Source organism: Sceloporus undulatus, chromosome 3, assembly GCF_019175285.1.
Source record: "Sceloporus undulatus isolate JIND9_A2432 ecotype Alabama chromosome 3, SceUnd_v1.1, whole genome shotgun sequence".
NCBI classification, from domain to species: Eukaryota; Metazoa; Chordata; class Lepidosauria; order Squamata; family Phrynosomatidae; genus Sceloporus; species Sceloporus undulatus.
Genome location: NC_056524.1, coordinates 36,893,427 through 36,900,666, shown reverse-complemented (window position 1 = coordinate 36,900,666; position 7,240 = coordinate 36,893,427).

The following is a 7,240-nucleotide window of genomic DNA, read 5'->3' as shown; positions in this document are numbered from 1 at the left end:
GAAGACCATCCTGTTCAGGGCAGCATTCCCAGGCATTGTATAATTGTCACTTGCTATTTGATGTTCTTTTGTTGCCTGTTTTATTGAATCATTTCCTATATTGCTATGTATTTTATATGTATTATCCTACTAGAGAGGCCCCTTCCCCACCACCACTCCCTTTGTGTCGTGTCTTTTTAGATTGTAAGCCTGAGGGCAGGGAACCGTCCAATTAAAAAGATTGTATGTACAGTGCGTCCTCGCCTTACGCGTAAGGCAAATTCCGCCTATGCTCGAGCCCCATTGGAAACAATGGGGCTCGTGCACGGCGGCGCGGAGGCGCGGGCGCGTGCGCCCATTCAATTGAATGGGATGCTCCGCCCTGCGCGCGCCCCGCGGCTTGAGTGCGTATGCTCAAGGCCGCATATGGCGCGCCCGCGTATGGCGCGGGCACACTGTACAGCGCTATGTAAATTTACAGCGCTTTATAAATAAAGCTTAATAATAATAATAATAATAACACTATATGGTTTTCTTCCAGTTACTGCTGGCAGCAGAATGAGAGCCATAGTTTCCTGCCCACCTGAGTGCAGCAGGTGTCTCTGCCATGACTGGAAGGGTCTCTCTAAGAAGCACCATAGAAACATAGAGTTGGAAGGGAAGAGACCACAAGGACCATCTTGTCTAACCCTCTGTCATGCAGGAAGACACAATCAAAGCACTCCTAGCAGATGGTCATCCAGCCTCTGCTTGAAAACTTCCAAAGAAGGAGATTCCACCACTTTCCAAGTGCCTTCCTAAAATCCTCCAGCTGTCAACAGGCTACAGGGTGCTAGAAATTACTCAATTGTGTGAGGCATTCTTTGTTCAAGTTCAAGGCCAATTCAAAGACAAATTGCATTTAAAGGGTGTGTGTGCAGGAGGGAAGCTGACACCTCCCTCAGATATCCGCAATCCTTTCCACAAACCTAATTTCAAGCTCTGTTGAAGATCATATTTAGCTGCACTTTTTAAAAATGCATCAGTTTAATTTCTGAAGCTGATGCATAAAAATGAGAAAGACGGACCTTTGGCTGAGAAAGAAGCTTCATGCTTGGTGCATTAAAATTCATCCCAGCATTGTCCTCAACCCAACACACACACACCCCTGCACTCCCTCACCTGTGCAGCTAAGCTCCAGTGATGCACCAAGCAGCTCCTATACCATGTTTCATTGGAGATATGTTAATTCCCTCCCCCAACTATCCAGTTTACTTTTTATACAAGAAGACCAAGGTTCATCAAACAACAACATTATTATGTTGAAATTGGTTGCTAGTTCCCAGTTCTTTAATGTGCAACACTTCAGTTCTGAATTCATTTAGCAAGGTGTATAAGAACCGAAATGTTATATGGGCCAAGCTAAGTATGAGAATACCACCTCCTTCTGCTTCTTTCTACCTTTCCCCCAAAACCAGGCCAAAATGACAATGTTTAATGGGACATTCCAATTGTTTATCATGAAGGGATATGTTCTCAAACTTAGGGTGCAAAAAAGAACACAAAACAGCATATAAAAGACTAGTACAGTGGGGCCTCGGGTTACGAAATTAATTCGTTCCGCGGCCGCTTTCGTAACCCGAAAAGCCTTCGTAAGCCGAATTGCCATAGGCGCTAATGGGGAAAAGCCGCGGTTCGGTGTAAAAAAGTGCCGATTTTTTTTCGTAACCCGAAAAAACATTCGTAACCTGCAACAATGTTTTCCAATGGGATTTTTTCGTATCCCGAAAATTTCGTAACCTGGGTATTTCGTATCCCAAGGTACCACTGTACAGAAATGGACTACATCCATGAGTTTTAATAGCACTTTGCAGACTGTTATTTAAAATCTAAAATAAAAAAGAAGAACAAAACTGTCCAACCATTTCTTAGAAACTTTGACTAAAATATACATAATCTTTTCTGACAGATGAAGGAAAGTACTTGTGATGTCTCCAACTATATGTCTGAAGCAGCTCCTTCAGTGCTAGACATGGCACTTTTTTGTTTTAAAAATTGAACAAACTTTTTTTTCCCCCTAGAAACCTTGGGAGAAAGGCTGCTGTTACTCCCATTTTGCAGGCTGGGGAGTTCAGTGCAGATTTTCCCAACCCAGTGCTCTTCAGATGTTTACAGGTCACAATGTACTTGGTCATAGCCAATAGTCAGGGATGATGGGAGCTGCTGTAAGTACTTCTAAAAGACCCCGACACTTTGGAGAAGGCTGAATTAGAATTACCACATTGCTCCTCTGCATTATAAACAATCGTGTGATTGTATCACTTTCTCATAGAACCATAGAGTTGGAAGAGACCACAAGGGCCATCCAGTCCAACCCCCTGTCCTTCAGGAACTCACAATCAAAGCACCCCCAAGAGATGGGCATTCAGTCTCTGTCTAAAGAACTCCAAAGGAAGGGGGGGACTACAAAGGTAGATTGGAAAGAGAAACAGCAGAATTGGAGTTCATCCATAAACTATAGTCCCCCAGCCATAGATAGAAAAAGGATAGTGGCTTCCTGGCTCACTACACACATTTCAACACTATCTGACCCCATCCTCATGGGAGCGTCCTACACTTATCTATTTTCCCCACCTACAGGTAAGTTTCCAAAGCCAAACTGGTCTTGCCACTTCATTTCCATACACAAAGGTTAGTTGCCACTGTCTTTGTTCACTAACAACCATAGTTAAAACTGGACTTGTTACTTCATTTGCATACTGCAAAGGATTTTGAATCTGAATTGACATTCTCACATACCAATGGCATATATATGTCTATCCCTGGTTTCTATTCCACTAAATGCATCTGAGGAAGTAGACTATAGTCTATGAAAAGTCATGCTGTCAACTTCTTTCTTTCTGTCTCAAAGATATTACAACATCTCTCTACATACTCAAACAGGTAAACGTGACACTATCTGGGCCTGATAATATACTGGAGTTCCCAGATTTAAATTCCCAATTCACATGTGAATACATCTGAAAGTACATGTTTGCCAATTCACAAGAGAAAACATTTGAAGCCACTGGTTACAGTTCCTGCAATCATCAGCAGTTTTTCCTCTGCATGATTAAAGGAACAATTTAAATTGGCTCCAACTGAAGTAATTTCTTTGGGGAGTTGTGTTTTGTTGCCCTGTGATCTCTCTCTCCTTTTGTTCTCCTCTAATGCGGGTATTTTGATTCATTAGCAAAGTCCTGCCTTCCCTCATTCCTCCAAGCCACATTGTCTTTTTGTATAATGCATTATAAAAGCATGATGCTTTTCCAATTACAGATTTTTAAAATGTTTTTAACTTAATTTAGTTTTCTTTAGACTATCAGACTCAGGAGATTATCACACCGCTTTTTCCTGTCCTTTCCTCTCGCGCTATGCATGGGATGTAAACTTTAATGTGCACCCAGGCCAGGTATCCTGTACCTGATCTGGACTTCTCCCTTACTTTTTGAAAGAATGGGATTGTTGCATTCTTTGCAAGGTGCAGAATCAGGTATGGGATGCCTCCTGCCTGGGCACAACAGTGTGCAATAAAATCTGTGTATTCAGTCCCACTAACATCACAGATAACATCTGGTGCGGATTCAGAAGACAGCCTTCTTGGTAGCTGCTCCCAAGCTATGAGGAAGACTTGACTGGGATCCCCTTTGTTCTTGTTTCACCAGCAGGTAAAGGTCTTTTTTAAACAGATCTTCACCTTTTAACTGATTGGGGTAGTGCCATGGGTGTGCTGGTTCTTATATATAAATCTATCTGTCTATCTGTCTATCTATCTGTATATGTGTATAAGTCTAGAAATTTTAGTCCAAAAATTGACCAAAAACAACTGAGTCAACTTATCCATGGGTCAATTTAAGTACTTTGGATTGTATATTTTTAAATCTTTGTAAGCCGCCCCGGTTGATTTATGTAGAGGGGCGGGATATAAATAATAATTATTATTATTATTACTGTACTTTAACTCTTATTAAGAAAGGAACCATCCCCTGGAGATAGGCAAGAGCGTAATCTCTCCTGGAAGCACTGAACCCCTTCTATTTTCTCATCCATCCAGCCTTTAGGGCACACAAGAACACCCTGCGTTGATTCCCATGATCTCATACTGAACTGAAGTTATAAAATCTTTGCTGTTATCAATAAAGGGGTCCCTCTTGCTAACAACAAGGTCTGGTATGTGGTGCTTCTCTTGAGGAAGCCCCCCCCCCCCCCCCCGTTTGATCAAAGATAAACTTTGTTTGTAACTTGACCCCTTCCTGGGCTGGTTCAGAGTCCACTCACAATACAGTGTTCCTAAGGGGAACCCATTGGGACTCTAGAACCTGCCAAACAATGTCCATGATCTACCCTCATGGACATTTTTGCCTCAAATCCTGTAAGGAAGGTTAAGCTGAGAAGCTGTGCATGTCTCAAGACAAACGTATGAACTTTATGGAGAAGCTGGGAGCATCTACGTAGATACAGTTGGACAGCAGTTTAATTGCCATGAGTTTATCCTACAAAATCCTGAAATTTACAGTTTGATGAGACACCAGACCCCTCTGACGGACCAGGCTGAATACATCACTAAACCACAAATCCTAGGATTCCACAAGAGGGAGGCATGGCAGTTAAAGTGGTGTCAAACTGCTTTCTATCTGCTGTGTGGAAGAGCTTTAACATAACTAGACATCTCACTTTACAGAGACGACACTGATCTATGAAACTAGTTTTATCTCTGTGATGCAAGAAATCAGATGGAAAATAAGCATCGATGAAAATACAGGATGATCAGATGTCAACTACTGCAAAGGAGGAAAATGTAGAACATTAAAGAAAATGGAGGGCATTACCAAATAAAAGCTACAAACACTCCGATATAAATCCATGCTTCTTAGTCATGCTCAAAATGGAGGACATTTTGGAATTTCTATTGGACAGAAGACTGAAATGTAGGACATGACCTGGAAAAGGAGAATGTCTGGTCATCCTATCCAAATGCCGTAAAGGTAATAAACTATGGAAAGTCTGCACTTAACATTTAAAAATGAATTGTAAACAAATATTTGATAAACGCTTGTACACACTTTTCCTCAAGTTAGTTTCTAGACAGAATCTGTCCAACTTGTGATTCTTTTTAGATCTCCCTCTCCTCTCCTCCCTGGTAAAAGTGACTATAAAGCTTAGAAAGCATTTTGAGTGTCTGTCTATAAATGAAATGGAAGCTGACAAGCATATTCATTAGCCAGTCGTACATTTATGCCAACTCTTCCTAACTGCCACCCATTTCTAGACACTTTCATCTTTTCCTTTTAATACAAAGACATATAACAAATGACATTTCTGCAATAAAACACTGAGAATCTTACTGTTATTAGCCTAGAGAACTATGGGGGGGGAAATCCTATTTTATTCGATTATCTCAACAGAAAAAGGGTGCAGCAGGTGAAGCAAAGAATTAAAATGATTTGAGGGTTGGAGCAGCTTTTTCTTTTGAAAAGGTTAGACCACTTGAGGCTTTTTTTATTTATTTTAAAAGAAGACAAGTGGGCAAGCATGATAGAGATATATAGAGTGGGGGGAAAGATATTTCTTCTGACTCATAATATTAAAGCAAGAGATTATTTGAATGAAGATGAATAGGGGGAGGATTGAGGACAGACAGGAAAAAGTGCATAGTTTTGGGGTGCATATGTTTGTATCCCATTTCAGGAGAAATGCAAATTATAAATCCAATAACAATAAATGAATAAATACAATCTACACCATAGAGATAACCCAGTTTGTTAAATGCTGTAGCTCCATCCTATGGGATCTTGGGATGTTTAGTTTTACAAGGTCTTTAGCCTTTGCTGCCAAAGAGTCCTGGTGCCTTACAAAACTACAAATCCCAGGATTCTATAGGATGGAGCCACGGCAGTTAAACTGATGTCAAACTGCATTATTTCTACACTGTAGACGCAGCCTAAATTATGGAGCTCACTAGCAAAATATATGATGATAGATGTCAGCTCAGACTGCGTTAATCAGCATTACATACATTTACAGAAGATATGACTATCAGTGGCTATTTCTGTATTTCCAGGATTAGTGGCAACGTGTTTCAAAATCTTATTTGATGGAGAACTACAGGAATAGAAATCAATTGATAATGGGCTTCTTTGGTCAAGATTTTTTCTCCTTCTTCCCTGTACTTCCAAACTGATTTTTGTCGCAACTTGTCTGATAAAGAGCTCTAGAGATCTCAATAGTTTGATTATATTTGTGATCACATACTTGGCTTAATAAAGTGTGCCCTATACTGACTTTGGAATATCTATTCTTCTGTAAAAAATAAAGATCACAGAGCATTTGCATAACGTCAACCTAGATAACAAGGAAATTGAAATAGTTATATATTTATTGAACATTGATAATAAAAATACAGTATATAAATTCCAAAAAGCAAACCTTGATTTTGCCATTTTATACAAGGAACATCATGTTACTGTGCCGTTGTATTTAATGGGACTTCAATAGCCATGGATTTTGGTATCCACGGGGGATAACAAACCCCAGCAGAGACCAAGGCCCCACTGTATTGTGTTGTTGTTCCTTCAACTCTTCCCTGACTTGTGGTAACTCAGTCTAAGGCAAACTTATCTGTTTTCTTGGCAAGTTAACAGTGTGGATTTGCCATTGCCATCCTCTGAGGCTGAGAGAGTGTGACTTCAACAAGGTCAACCAGTGGGGTTCAATGGCCAAGGAGGGATTCGAACCAGGGCCCTGGAGTCTTAGTCCAAGGCTCAAACCACAGGCATTTGGACGGGTTACTCTGGAGATCAGGGTTCGATTCCCAGCTTGGCTGTGAAACCCACTGTTGTGACCTTGGGCAAAGTCACAGTCTCTCAGCCTCTGGGGGAGGCCATCATGGCAAGCCTCCTCTGAACAAGTCTTGCCAAGAAACCCCCATGTCAGATTCGCCTTAAGGTTGCCATAAAACAAAAATGACTTGAAATCACACACAAATCCTGTCAGGACCAGCTGCTTCCACAGCCGCCGGATTAAACCTCTTCCGGCAGGTTTATTCGGATGATTTTTAAATTGTGAATTTTAAATGATGATTGTTTCAATAGGTATGCACCCTATTTCTCCTTTTTAATTGGTGCGTGTTTTAAGTGATATTGTTTGTCTGTTGTTGTTCCTAGACCAGGGCGACCAGTTGTCCTCCTTTTCGAGGACCTGCCCTACATTTCAACCTTCTGTCTAGCTCAGGAGGAAATTAAAA